Raw genomic sequence first — 16184 nt, 5'->3', positions numbered from 1 at the left:
CATCGGTTACAAAATATTGAGCAAATAAATCGCGGTATTGCATTGCACTTCTGTTGTTTCTTATCTCACCGTTTGCTTGAATCCCATCAGTTAAAGGACAGCATAATGATTCTTCAAAGTTGTAACCATCCCTATCTCTAACATAATTATGTAAAATGCAACACATGATGAAGTAGGGAAAGAGCTAATCGGAATTTTAAACAAAAATTTGGAAAATCATAATCTCGAGCAGGATGAAGTCCGGTTATTTTTTTTATCGCTGGTTAAGGATTTTAAGAAAATACCGGAACACCTGCAGTTGGACACCAAGTTTGAGATCATGAAAGTAATAAAAAATGCTCAATACCCTACTGCGTTCTCGCAAACACCGTATTATTATCAGGTAGATCAGAGAATAAATTTTCCTTCGAGATATTCCACAAACCCGCATACAACTCAAATGGAACCTCAGTCGTCTATACCAGTCCAGTCTCTCGTACCATCTCCTAGTTCAGTACATTCTTTTATTACTATAGAATCACCCTCCCAAATGTCGGAGCAATCTGATGTTTTGGAACTTTTTGAATAAATTAACAACCATGTAATCTGTGTTTTATTTTTCTCACTGAAATTTCTTTTGCGTTTGTGATTTAATAAAAATGTAATACATATAATTTACTGACCTTAGGGCTACCACTAATTTTTCCTCTGGCGAAATACAAGGACGAAATTTTGTCTCTGTTCCACGTAGTGAATCGCCCAACGTCATTAATAATTCTTCAAATGATTTATTGCTCATTCTTAAAAACTGGAAAAACTTGTCGTCATATTTTTTCAATTCAGCAAAAAATGTAACGAATAGTCCGTTGTTGTAGCGAGTTTGTAGTAATGGATGCACCCAATATAGTTTTTTCTTTTTTTTTCCGTTTCAACCGAGAATACAAATAAACAACAGTAGCGACTGCCTCGACGTTCATTTTGAAACTGACTACAGCTAGCCGCAACGTAACCGCTGTCCCCCGCATTGCGGATAACCGCGAATACAACCGTGACTCGCGGTTAGCCGCAAGTGCGTATGGGCACTTATCGGGGCATTCAACACATAAGCCAACTTCACCAAATTAGCGCAATTTTTCAACATCAGGGAATTTTGTTTCTCAAAAACGTATGCGATTGTCAGCTGCAGCGATTAACAGTCTGTGTTTTTCGTATTATTTTATGTTTTCCTACTTTTATTTGTTTGGTCTTCTTACATAAATAAAAAAAACATATTTTTATGGAATTTGTCTGTTTTTACACTGATTTTAGGATTTTTTACAGTTTTTTTTAAATTTCCCAATATCTTGAGAATTCTTTTCTGGAAATCCCGAATCTCGAGATTTCGAGAACTCTACATACAAGGCTTATTAATTATTGTCATCAGTTATCATTTTATTCGTTCAATATCCACCAGTTGTCCACAGGTTCTTCGTGCTTTTATTTAAATGATGAAACAAGAGGCAAAAAGGGGTCCGAGGAAGTAGTATCCATGCTCAGTAATTTTATAACCCATTTTGTGTCTGATTACATAAAAACGGTTGTCTTTTTTTGCAACAGTTGCAGTGGGCAAAATAAACATTATACAATGTATCATTATTTGTCCTATCTTTATCTTGTCCACATCATAAAAAGATTTAACCAATTAGTATCCATGATATTTCCAATCCGACGGCATACGTACTTAGAATGTGATAAAAGCATGGCACTTATACAACAAAAAACAACTACATCCATGGTGACAGTTGAACCACACCCGTTGACTTTAATCATAATTTTAATCAGAAGCACAAAGTCCTTCCTTGATCATATTTCCCCGATCCCACAAACCAGAAAAAGAACATCCAATAAAGGCGTAAATCTACGGTTTCAACCATACAAAACACATCTAATGGATGCAAATGAAAACAACACTGCTAAGAAAAAGTTTACACCCAAGAGTACAAATAACGAGATAAAGAAAAAGACTTACAACGATAATGCTACAGAGTTTGATTCTTTGAATCAGAAATAATTGATTATGACAGTTCTTCTGACTTAGTCATCCCTCCTGGAACTGAGAAACCAAGTGATGAAGATGCAGTGTGCTTTTTCTGCCATGGTCCTTTCAGTCAGGACGTAAGGGAATAACACCAACATAAACTACAGCTTAAATATCTATGATAATATCCGTACCAATATGGCAGAAGCATATAAGTCGTGTTTTGGCGATTTTGAGATTTGAATGCCAATATGTCAAAAAATGCCTACTTTATGTTATGGCAAAAGCATATATCTCTAAAACCTATAGATTTCTCGTAAAACGACTTGGAAAAACAATACATGTCATATAAATTCAAGCTCTAACAAGCCAAAAGCATATATGTCTGACATATGCGCTTTTGGCATAATATAAAATTTCAATATCTAACAAGGCAAAAGCATATGTCTGACATATACGCTTTTGGCATAATATAAAATTACGCATGCGCAGACTTATCTATGGTGTTCAGCATTTTTGGCAGCTGTTAAAATTGTGATTTTTTGTGCTTGTGTTAATAACCTCTTTTACAATGTATCAAAACCCTAGAACTTTACTAATTTTGCAAAATGCTCGAATATTGAATAATGCAAACAATAATATCCATGGAGTTGAAGGTAAGCAATAATAAACTAATCTTTTGTTTAATTCATATTGTTACAAAATTATAACCTCAAAATGTGTACAATATACTCCTAAGAAGATTTTAAATGAATCTCTGATGTATTTTAACACTTTTATGTCAAAATATTATGTGTTGATGGCAATATATGTATGGTTCCGATTGCAAATAGTAACCGACAATACATTTTGTGGGTCATGTGCTTAAAATTTCTGCATATTTTTGGTTCAGTATACTTAATAGATATTACTTTCAGGCACACCAGTATTGGAAAATAGTTATTTGAATCCAGAATCTGAAGTATGCCCAGTACAATTTGAAGGTGGGGCTTATACACAAGGTCCAAATTTCCATACTGAAGGTGAAGAAATAATTGTCACTGACTATCACAACTTTTCTGAAATTACAGATGGTAAGTAATGCAATATAATGTTGGTCAATCGATATCAGTATTTTTAGTTCTTTATAGTATCAATATAGTTAATTCTATTCAATTTGTTGATTTGTTGGTATCCTAATTAATATTATTTTTTAGATGCAGCATTGTTGGAAAATATTAATACCGATAATATTACAATACAAGTAGTGGAAGAAGAAGCTTATGGACATGATCAGATCTGTGTTATCGAGGAACAAACTGAGGTTGAAAATAGTGTTATTGAAAATCATTTAAGCAGACCTGATATCCTTCCAGATGATAACCAGCTTATAAACTTTGTTGAGCCACATATTACTGAAAGACTGGAGAAAAATACTAAAAAGAAAACGTGTAACAGAAAAGAAATGAAAAAACGTAAGAGTTTAGGCCTAGATTATACCACAAGGCAAGGAATTAAAAAACCTAGAAAAGACATATTTTTCCTGCAAAACTGTTGTCGGCTAAAATGTCATGAACAGGTGGATGAAGAGCTTCAAATAAAATTATTGAAAGATTTTAATGAATTATCTCATCGCGATGATCAATCGCTATCAAACTGCATTCACATTGTAGGAAAAAAAAACGAACGAAAGAGGAGAAACCCCTCAGGCCAGATTAAAAACCGCCAAATCAGTATAATTTATAAAATTATCAATACAGAGGGACTGGAATATAAAGTATGCAAAAAAATGTTTCAACATGTCTTTGGAATCACTGCAAACAAAATAAATTTTATCATATCAAAAAAACGATTTTCCGATACAGGATTTATTGGTAATGATAATCGTGGAAAACACGAACCCATAAACAAAAAAACAAATGAAAGGGAAGAAGTTACTGCACACATAAATAGCTTTCCTAAACATGAAAGTCATTATTCACGTCGTCGCACATCCAAAGAATACCTGTCCGGGCAGCTAAACATATCAAAAATGTTTGAAATGTATTGTGATATGCAAATGGAAAAAAATATGATTCCTGTGTCATATTGTATGTATGCTACAATTTTTAGAAGCACCGGATATAAATTTAAAGTACCTAGCAAAGACACATGCAAAACTTGTGATACATATAATATTCAATTAAAATGTGCTACAGATTTACAAATAAAACAAAAATTGGAAATTGACAAGATTGCCCATCAGCAAGTGGCAGATGAAGGCTATGAATTAAAAAAAAACGATAAGACCAAAGCTCTCCAATCTCAAGGTAAAATTGCTTTTTTAGCATTCGACCTGCAGCAGTGTTTGCCAACGCCTTCTCTTAACTCAAATATTGTGTACTATAAAAGGCAATTGTACACATATAATTTGACCGTAAGAAATTGCACATCGAACCAAACCTCATGTTATATGTGGCACGAGGGAATCGCTGCAAGGGGAGCTAACGAAATAGCGTCTTGTGTGATAAGTCATCTGAATACCTTAACTCCAACTGTTGAAAGTGTTATTGCATTCTCTGATTCTTGTCCAGGACAAAATAAAAATAACATAATAACTGCAGCTCTATCTTACTTTGTAAGTACATCACCAACTATTCAGGTCATGGATCATAAATATTTGCTCCCAGGCCATACGCGACTTGAATGTGACACTGACCATTCACGTATTGAAAAAGCCAAGAAAACTTCCAACATAGAAATTAATATTCCCCATGATTGGTATCAGTTTGTTAGAACAGTAAGGGGCAAGAAATCTTTTATTGTTAAAGAGATGTCTCAGGATGCGATTTACAATTATTCAAGCCTACTTTCTAATCAACTGGTGAAGCGAAAAATTAATACAGTTGGAGAAAATGTCGTTTGGAACAAAATTAGATGGTTCAGTGGGTCTATTCTATGCTTATCGACCGCTAAAGTGATAAAGTGAAAAATATTATCAAACTTAGGGTAGGTTTGTATCAAAATATTAGCACTTATTGTAACAATTACACGAAGCCGGTTTTTATTGTTGCAATAAGTGTTCGTGTAATTGTTACAATAAGTGCTAATATTTTGATACAAACCTACCCTAAGTTTGATACTATTTATCAATTAAGTGTTCGATAAGTATAGAATAGACCCACAGGTATGAGAAGGAGTTTGGTTTAATAAAATATAAATATTCGTTACATGAAGATGACCCATTTCTTCAACTTGATTTACGCCGTACGACAAGAGGAAGAAGGAACATTGTTAACATTAAGCAATGCTATAACAGTCCTCTGCCAATAAATCAATCTAAGAAAGATGATCTCATCAGTTTATTGCCATTGATAGATCCGGTTTATCATCCATTTTATATAAATTTAAATACCTGTTAATTTTTTATATAAATACTATAAGTAATACTCATAAACAACTGTTTACTATCTATTATTATCACTGTTAGTTTAATTTTATCATGTTTTCATTTAATTTCCATGCCCTTGTTTTAGTTTTTCTATAAAAAAACATCTATTATTGTAAATGATATGTCAAAATGTTGAAAATATTTTTATGCCAAAACCCCATATGTCATTAAATGCTCAATAACTCATGTAATTACTTAATTTTCTTTTTTTAATAAATATATTTTTAAAATATATTAGTTTTTACCAACTATTATTAATCTGTTAGTTTCATTTTATCGTGTGTTCATTTAATTTCCAAGATCTTGTTTTAATTTTATAAGTTTTCTATAATAAAACATATATTATTGTAAATGATATGTCAAAATGTTGAAAATATTTTTATGCCAAAACCTCATATGTCATTAAATGCTCAATAACTCATTGAATTACTTGATTTTCTTATTTTATTAAATATATTTCAAAACTATACTAGTTATTTTATAATAATAACATTAAACAATCCAATTTCCTTCATATCCTGATTTGTGACACTTCTTTAAACCTTAAAAACCTTCTCCTGTAAAATGCGAAAAAATGACTTATATGCTTCTGCCATATAGGTACGGATATATATATATATATTTGATGGCCCAAACATTGTCACCTAATCTTTACCCCGCCGGCTTTATAAAACTCGTAACTAAAATCCTTTGGACAATCGTCAAACTTTCTTTCTATTTCAGTTTCAGTTTCATTCAAGTCCTCGCCCTGGGTATGCACTGGTGTACACTAGGCGGGAAGAAATTGGTAAAAGAAACAAGTATGCGAGGTGACGAATGGAATCAATAGATTAAGTAAATATTTAAATTGTTTAATTATGTTTCAGAATAATATGGTATGTACCTAGCACGTAAGTTTTAAATAAAGAAATATCTAAATAATAATTATGTATACTGGTATGTGAGGAAGATGTAAAATTGATATACTATAAAGGAGATGAATGCCGGAGAAAATGAGAAATGCGATAAATAAATGTAAGCATTCATTAAAATATAATAACATGTATAGCAAAATTACCGGACCAAGGGCCGTGAAGCCTGAACTAGAGGTATTTTACACCGGGAATCCAAAATACCAAATGGCAGGTTTTATTAAAGGATGTGAGGAGTACTTTACATTGGCTAAAAACTCGCCCGAAAGCTGGACGGGACTAGCTCTGAATCGTCTTCGGGAGGAAGCGAAGATATGGGGCAAGACTACCTCGTCACACGATTCGTTTACGTATCGAGTGAAGTTACACTTCGAATCACCTATGAGACGTCGTGAACAGCAAGACGACCTCAAACGACTGGAGCAGCGAGCTGATGAAGACACTTTCAGCTTCTTGCTCAATAAAAAAAATTTGGCGACGGTTCTTTTACCCAAAGAATCGAGCGAAGAGCTGGCCGAACTCTTTTTCGAGCTCTTGAACGAAAGGGACCAGTTGCGAGTGGGCCAATTAGGTTGGTCCGATCTCGAAGGACTTATGGAGATTACGAAGCGACTGAAGCCGACGAAAACAAAGACACAGATAGTAGTGGCAGGGCAACGACCAAAAGAAAAGGAATGCGAATGTCCATGTAACTGCAGCGGAAACCAGGAGCGAACCAATACGCACGCTTCAGTATGGCGACAAGCCCCTAAAATTGACGTACGCCGTGAACCACCTCCGCCATTTGAAATGCCTATAAATAACGGCCCAAGAAATACACCGGAAGGAGGTTATGGTCGAGGCCCAGCAACACGAGGAAGGGGATTCTTAAATGGCAGACCTCGAATGCCTTACGAGTATGGAACCCGGCCATGCCAAATCTGCAGGAACGGGTACCACGAGAATTACACATGCCCGGACTATCCAGCCTGGAACAGCATAGCACGTGCAACAAGTTTCAATAGAGTTTCCCAATTTTACAAAAAGCTTGGTGATGTTTTTGGCAGATATAACTTTAAGCCATCAAAAATTTATAACGTAGATGTGACCGGACTCTCCACAGTCCTAAGACCAAACAAAATTGTAGCAAACTAAAGGAACCAAACAGGTCAGCAAGATAGCACCGGCAGAATGAAGAGAGTCAATAAGTCTTTCTGTCAACCCTCACTTCTTGGCCATTAGCAGTGACGAGGCCTCCACTTTTAGACAGAGAAAGGCTGGTACATATCAACAATCACGCATCTTTTCAGGGTGTATACAAATATTCATACTGCTTGTGGCTAACTTGTGGTAACTTTTGATTTACAAAAGGTGCTCGAGATACCACCGTCACAAGCTATACTTGTTTATTATTTAAGAAAATTAAATATGTTATTCCTTGTCTTATGTCCTTCATACACGGTTAGAAACCGTGTATGAAGGTGCCCACCCAAATAGAGCATTTTGCTACGCGTCGAGTGAGGTTGACAGGAAACGAGGAATATGTGATATCGGCTCATGTTTAGCAATATACATCAGAAAAGAAGTACCAATCACGGCTAAGCATTTATTTAGTATTATATTCAGATACTTGAGATCGGCAAAATAGAAAAGTGCATGTAGCTGCATTATTATTGAGCACAAATTTTTAGAAAGTGCCCACACATACATGGAAGTCGACAGTATGCACAGTACAATTGAACACAAACACATGCATTACTTAATTCAAAGAGACTCATTCAAAAATAATTCATTATTTGTAGGTATGTATTCTGAATGAGCGCTTTCGGTCTGCATTTTGAATTATATTTTCGAGTATGTGTATTTTCAATTAGAACACATGTGTGCGCGACAAGAGGCCGACTCCCGCAGACGACTGAGCAGACGGAGCAACGCTGCAGCGGGCTCACACCAATTTTACATATTATGTTACAGGTTTAAAAATAATCGCAATAACAGTATGTGATCAAAGCACAACGAAAACTGCTGAATATTCGAATATTCTGCGTATAAGAACAAAATAGTTTACAGCGAAAACCGGATATGAATGTACATATCTATTGTATCTCAAATTAATTTTATTACTTTACACAGCAGTTTTGTATGCCTTTTACATTTGTTCAATCTATTTTCTGGTATAACAATAGAATAATTGAAGGGAAAGAGGTTGTTGTTTTTTTTGATTTGCCTCATTTATGAAAGGGATAAGAAATAACTTAATGACAAAAGATCTCAGATATTCCGATGGTAATACATATGAATACGTGTATTAATTAAGGGGCTTAGTACCAAAAAAATAAAAACTGACATTTTTATAGAAAAATGTTCTACATACCAACGCCAATAACTTCAACTATGGTCTAAGTGCCTCAAGCAAGTCAAAAAAATACAGCAAAATATTTCAACCTTTTGACGTTGTAAGTCCGTTGGCGTGTTTTATTTATAATGGTGTAAGTACCACTGCAGTGGTCAATGGCATTCAATATAAAATGACTGACGATGGTGTGTTGACACTTGCGAGTTCTTAATACCTAAAATTATAGAAGCTGCCGTGATTGTTTCACACTGTGAAACCACATTTTTCAAAAGGTCTGCTTCATGCAATTTTACTGCAATGACTCGGTATTTTGTAACTACAGGCAACTATAATTTGTAACTACTTTTTGGTACTTAGAGCCTTAATTAATACACGTATTCATATAGATATTGATACCACTTTAACTACCACCCCTACCAAATACCTATATATTTTGAGCCTAGATTTATTTTATAGCTTGAAATATTAGTTCAATATCAATATTATCCAAAACACTATACTAACCAGTCTCATCTATAAATACAAAGGATGTCTTATGGAATTAGTTCATCCAATATCAGCTCTGGCCAATATAACACATTTAATTCCCCAAATCCAACATTGGATTCGGAAGATTCTAGTATCATTTCAGTGATTAGTAATGAATGAGGTCAATAAATCTTGAAATCACTAAATATGTGTTAATACAAAATAGTTTGAAATCAATATACAGTAAAACCTCGGTATTTCGAACGCCGTTAAATTGAAATTCGCTCTAAAACGTATATTTTCCTGATTTTTACCCCCCAAAATTGTTTAATCATACAAAGAGTTCGTTATCAATCGAAATATTCGTTATTTCGTAATTCGAAATGAATTTGGTTGGTCCGCACAAGCAATTATTATTCGTGTAAATCGAAGTTTATTTTTGTTTACTCAAAATATTTTGAAATTCATACATATTCCCGCCAGCTGCGGGCGAATCGGCGATTAGTTATTATTATTATACATCTACCGTTATAGCGATGACGCATCGGCGCGCGAGTAACAGGCACACACAGCTGAGCATCAGCTGAGTTCGTTTCATTCAACTCACGGCCACCCGCTGTACCGCGTGCAGTACATACTATTAATATTATTATCATACTAAATTATCGATACAATAGAAAACAAATAAACGTGTGTATTCGTAATACCCGTGTATTTATATTAGCAGTTAGTCTCGTTGTTTTTATATGTGGCTACAGACATTTTTTTATATTGTATACCTGTGTTTATTGTTTAGTGTTTCGGACTGGCGTTTTTTCTCATATTTTACTTATTTACAACATTTATTTATCAATAGTGTTTCAGATTGGCGTTTTTGTGACTTGTGTTTTTCTCGTGTGTCCTCATTTATGACATTTGTTTATCGATAGTGTTTCGGACTGGCGTTCCTGTGACTGTGTTTTTCACGTATTTTGTTTATTTACGACATTAATTTTATGTGTTATTAACTCAAGACAGACTTTATTATTTTATATTTGTAACAATGGCTGATGTAGTTAAAAAAACATATAAGGCTCTTACGATCGCCGAAAAAATGAATTTGATTCGTGATGTCGACAATAAAGTTGACAGCAAAGGAAAGCTGGCAATTAAATACGGCATACCGAACTCATCGTTGTCCACCATCTTGAAAAATCGGGAAAAGGTAGAAATGGCATTTCACCAATTCAAGATGAATGGTGATAATTTTCGATTGCGAGTCACGAAGAATTAGAGTCAAAGCTATTTAAATATTTTTCAATTGATATACGATCGGCTAATATTCCGATATCGGGCCCGTTATTATTTGAAAAGGTGAAATCGTTAGCCAATCATATGAATATTGTCGACTTTAAGGCGTCATTTGGTTGGTTGACTCGATTTAAAAAACGTTTCAACATTGTATGTTTGGCTGTGTGTGGCGATGCTCAGAAGGTCGACGAGACAGAGGTCTCAAATTGGATGCAGACCAACAAACATGTCAATGACGGATATCAGCCAAGAGACGTATATAATATGGATGAGTCGGTTTTTTTTTATAATTTGTTACCAGACCGGACGTTGGCTATAAAAGGCGAAAAATGCCACGGAGGCAAAAGAAGTAAGGAGAGACTGACAGTTTTGTGTACAAACATGGACGGATCCGAAAAGACGAAATTAACTATAATTGGCAAATACAAGCAACCGAGATGCTTTAAAGGTGTTAATATGGCTAGTTTATCAATACACTATGAGTACAATGGAAAAGCATGGATGACGAGGGAAATTTTTAAATTATTCGTGATACGACTACAGAGAAACATGGCCGCATTGAATCGGAAAATTTTATTACTGCTCGACAACTGTACAGCTCACTTTGTGTCTGAGCTAAATACGCCAAATGTACAGTTTTTATTTTTTCCTCCGAATACCACTAGTATTTTACAGCCACTCGACCAGCCCCCTATTCTAACGTATCCAAACGTATGTGTTAAAAGGTTAAAACGGCTAATTATGATAAAATTCTCACAATTAGCATATTAGCTATTCCGGCGGTCATTTGCGTAAGAAAGTTAACCAACATTCCTGTCAAAGTTAACGGCAGCTCGATTTGCCGTGCTACTGCGAGAACGAAAGAAAATATGTCAATTTTACATATTGAAAATTGAGATGCAAGACATATGCAAAGTTTCAAACCACAATTTGTGGTTCGGTTCTACGGATTCTATGGTTAGAATCATAGATACTAATAATGTTCGTTTCGCGGATGTCGAATAACTATTCGTAATATTGTTTTATCATTTTTATTATCCATCTACATTCTACTGCAATGGCATTCATTCTTGCGATCACTTTGCACGCCGACGAAGTAAGAAGACAGCGTGTACAAGAGATACACGCGCTGAATATAGAGCGAAGGAGGCTTCCCGATAGCCAGGATCCTTTTGATGTCACGGAAACGTTCTTTTGACAATTGTACAGACTGTCGAAAGAAATGGTGATCGAGATAGTGACCAAATTGGACTCCGTGATGATGAGAGGCATACCCAAAGGAATTCCTGTCCAAATTCAGGTAATTAAAGTCACAAATTACTTCGACATTTAGTAGCTATACTTAACCCTACTTTATGACAGCGCAAGATAACATCATGGGTAAGATACATTTACTCAGTTTGACAACAGCACATGTAAATACCTACCTACTTCATCTTTAAGCATTCACCACGACAGATTAACAAGATTTGAATATTATGATATTGAAATAACTTGTTTCCTTTACTTGAATTTGGCTACTTTGCGTTTTTACACAGAGGGAGGCTACCTAAAAGGGGTTGGCCAAGACTTCTTCTGCGCAATGAGCCAGCCATCAGTGAGCAGATGCATTGGAAATGTATCCGATGCTATAATGTCAGTGCTTGGCAGTACTTACCTGAAGTTTCCAAACAGTGCTGACTCTCGTGACAGAATTCAAAGAAGGTACTTACCAACCAATGCATTATTTTTAGTGTCGTGTTGATACCCCCTGACCAATTTATACAATTTTACATATAACTAGAGTACCAACAACATACACATGATGAGTAAAAAAGCAAATAATGATTGAACTGCAATAACGCTAAATAATTCAAAATAATAACGGATCATAAACCGCTAACATGGTTGTTTTCAGTAAAAGACTCTGGTTCTAAATTAGTTCGTTGGCGTTTAAAACTGGAGGAATATGATTATGAAATACATTATAAACCTGGTAAAATGAATTCTAACGCAGATTGTCTTTCTAGGATTGTATCGGATCCTGAAGTGTCAAGTTCAATATCCAATAAAGTTTACTTAGCGCAGAAAGATTCATTCGATGATTTTTACAAATTCCATTGTTTAGGAAGTAAACCAAAGTATAATAAATTAATTGAAATGCCTCGAGCAATTGTAGACATTAAGTCTAGTATAGTTCAATTTTCATCAACAGAGTTGGAACGAATCAGAATTAAAATTCGATCTCTCAAATATAAATGCATTACGAAGTACGACACATGAAATTCACTCATGCCTCGAATCTTCAAATAAAAAGCGAAAAATAAATTTACACTTATGTTATTCACTTGCGGTCTAGCACCCGTCGCGAGCGGACGTCTCTTCCCGCGCTCCGATACCTGCCTACAACCGATACCTGCCTACAGCTGAGACCTTCATATAAATCAAGACACCGCATAGAAAGCAGCCGACAAGAAAATCTTACCTACTTTCACCGCCGCAAGTGACCAGCCATATACCTACCCGCCATCAATAGCGAGCTACCTACTCGCCTGCCGCTCATCACACCTACTTGCCACCACAGCGCAAAAATGTACAGTAGACGACCATCCGCCGATTTCACCATGGAAAAAATCGCTAGCGAGATCGATAAACTCGCTACCTATAAGCCCACCAGACTACGAGACTACTTAACACTACATTTCCTGCTCTTGACGGCCTATCAAGACGAGGCCGCGTCAAACATCCACGCCGCATCGCCCCCCCTACCCACCTGGAGGACTAATAACACCAACACAATCTCATCGCACACATGGACCAGCAAGAGCAGGACGCACCTCCACTACAGACCACCATCTCGCAACCACAGACTTCCAGCACACCCGCCGATCAAAGAGGCAGACCCCGCCAAACACACAGGACACGCAAGCGACCGGATGTCGGTCGTCATCAGGGGCCTCTCGATCGGCATACACACGGAGGATATCACTAACGACCTCCTCCGCCAAGGCTTCCCAATCATCAACGTCAGGAGGATGACTCGGGGCAGGAGCCAGCATCCGATGCCTCTTGTCCTAGTCAGCCTCCTCGACAACGACAGAGGGAGCCGGATATACAACTTACAATTCGCACTCAACCGCAGGATCAAGGTCGAAATGCCGAGAAGGATCAGCCTCCCGCAGACCGAGCTCCCTACGCGACATCACAGACTGGACCACACACGGAACAGCCCAGCCTTCCCTGACACGCACCCTCCAACCAGACCACTCACAGCCAGTGAGCACAAGGAACCACGGTACGCCGACACCCCGGCGCCACCAGCATCACCACAGACCAACAACAACGAAACACAGACGGACGCCCTTCCGCCTGACAGCCCCAAGACCACATCACTACAAATCTCATCCACCGAAGACACTAACAAGCACAACATAGACGATCCACCGAACACGCCACCCACGCCCATCCGACGCCGAGACGCCGACAAGACACCGGAAGCACCGGAACCAGACACAGACACCCCGGAGGCTGACTTGAGCAGCGAAGGCGAGGAGAGCCTATTCACTCCAACGGGCTCTCCATACAAATCACCTACCGGAAACCCTATAACATCCCCGGAACCAGACGACAGCACCCTAGCAGACAGGAAAAGTCCAGATGACGAAGAGACAGAAGAGGACTCGAAAGAATGCCTCGGCGCTATACTAGAACTATCGAAAAAACACAATCTCGCAATTCAACACGACCCATCACAAGCAGAAGCCCTCACGAATCAATATATGCAGGACGCATACGACTTCACGCAGAAATTCATATCCGACCACAACCTACAAGAACAATACCAACAACAATGTGCAAGCATAGCAAATCAGCTTGACATCACGACCAACACCGAACCGAGCACACCGATAAGAAAAAGGAAACCTAGAAGAAGTACCAGGACCAACCGACGCTAACCAGCCTCAACAACGAAGCTCATGATCTCCGCCCTCACCACAACTGACCAGCAATCAAACGATATACCTACCAATCCGGACCCAGAAACAGACGCTGATCCGGATCCACACGATACAATAATGGATCCAAGAAGAAAGAAAAGTAGAAGAAGAGGCCGCGAAGCAAGAAGAAAGAAGCGAACGCGGTGGCCGAATGGATTGTCGAGATCGAGGTCCGAATGGATTGTCGAGATCGCGAGTGCCCAGACTTAAAATTAACTTCAAATTGAATCAACAACACCGCCTTGGAGGCAAGCAGCCTCGGGCCCTCCTCTTCAAGAAGGACCACATAGCATCACCACGTAGAAGCAGCCAGAATCTACAACACTTGACCTTGGAGGAAGACAACCTCTCCGGGACCTCCTCAAGAGCCCGGAAAAACTATCATCACCACGTAGAAGCATACAATTCCAGTAATACAGATATTTATTACATGATGCAGGGGATGTGGGAGTTCTCGGGTGCCCCGAAACCGTGGAAATATCAAAAGTAAAAGTAAAAGTAAGTAACTTATGTTATTAAAATTAAACATTATGATGTATGTAATTATAGAGACATTTTCTATTCAATTCAAAACCTAAAATTCAAACTTGAGAATAATAATGAAAAGGTTATTCATTTGCCCTATCCAAGCGATTAAGGAAATCATTTTGTATATTTTCAGAGAATCTGATATTAAAATATATTTATGCCATACTGAAATACTTTTTCCTGAAGTAAGTTTAATACCTAAGATTTTACAAGAAAATCATGACTCAATTCTTGCGGGTCATTGCCGATTTCATAGAATGTATGGACATGTACGTAGTAAACATTGTTGGAAAGGTATATCTCTTTCCATTAGAAATTATATTAAAAATTGTATTAAGTGTCAACAACATAAAACTTTGCGGAAAATTCGTAGACAGCCGATGGAAATTACATCGACTGCCATCAAACCATTTGAAAAATTATGTTTAGACATTGTAGGACCATTACCTACAAATACCGACAGAACTGTCTGCCTTCAGCAAACGGCCCCTCTAGGGTACGAAAAGACCGGATCATCGCCCTCCAGTCTATTAGTCAGCTGGTCTTGAATAAGTAAGTAATCCTCCTCTTAGCTACCATTCAAATATAATAAAAATATTTACTAAGTAATCATAATAATATTAAATAAGTAGTATTAATTATATTAATATTAGAGTCAGTCAACCTTAAAGGGTTAGAGACATGGCGTGATGTATACAGGTCGATCCGTATTGGTTGAGACCTCGTACGATGTGTCAGGTAGTCTGTCGACTCTCCAAGGACAAGAAATAAAATCAAAAAAAAAAAGCAGTAGGAGAAATTCTTTTGGAGTGAGATGACGTTATGTTAAGAACGAAATGTTAAGTTGGGATTAAAGATAAATGTTATAAGATTAAGCTAGTATATTTAATTTAAGTTATTCTGAGAAGTTATTTAAGAGACTTAGTGAAAATAAAACAGTTAACTTACGTTGAGTTATTTATTGTGAACCTTTCCCTACTCCCGGCGAGTTAAGAAATAACGGAAGAGAAGTATTAAAAAATGTGGTGAAATGTACGAAGTAGCAAGAAGCTCTAACAACGTGTGGGCTTGCAAAGCTGAATTCGCTTGCCGATAACCCAACCCTGAGATAGAAGAAAATAAACGTGAGTACATCAACATTTATTCCTGAAAACTCGCCAGACGCGGAGTTAGGAGATGGGCGAAAATGAATACAATTTTTAAGATTGAAGAAAAAGAAGATAATATGTGTCAATTTAAATTTTAAATATAAAGAAGATTTTAAATCTTA

The 16184-nt window shown here is 36.9% G+C and overlaps 2 long non-coding RNA genes across 2 annotated transcripts; one reads left to right on the top strand and one right to left on the bottom strand.

The window, feature by feature from the left end:
* Window positions 1-600: 600 nt before the first annotated feature.
* Window positions 601-8486, bottom strand: LOC147075711 (uncharacterized). Its single transcript, XR_015069961.1, has 3 exons — window positions 6010-8486; window positions 1374-2172; window positions 601-1321 (listed from the first exon to the last, which is right to left on the bottom strand). It is a non-coding gene; the product is annotated as an uncharacterized LOC147075711 (long non-coding RNA).
* LOC147075712 (uncharacterized) lies at window positions 2181-3428 on the top strand. Its single transcript, XR_015069962.1, has 3 exons — window positions 2181-2652; window positions 2914-3069; window positions 3193-3428. It is a non-coding gene; the product is annotated as an uncharacterized LOC147075712 (long non-coding RNA).
* Window positions 8487-16184: the final 7698 nt, after the last annotated feature.

The sequence above is a fragment of the Rhyacophila brunnea genome, unplaced genomic scaffold, assembly GCF_057557595.1.
Source record: "Rhyacophila brunnea isolate RB1 unplaced genomic scaffold, BYU_Rbru_1.0 scaffold_14, whole genome shotgun sequence".
NCBI classification, from domain to species: Eukaryota; Metazoa; Arthropoda; class Insecta; order Trichoptera; family Rhyacophilidae; genus Rhyacophila; species Rhyacophila brunnea.
Note: the sequence above shows the minus strand (reverse complement) of the source record. Positions and strands in the feature narration are given on the sequence as shown.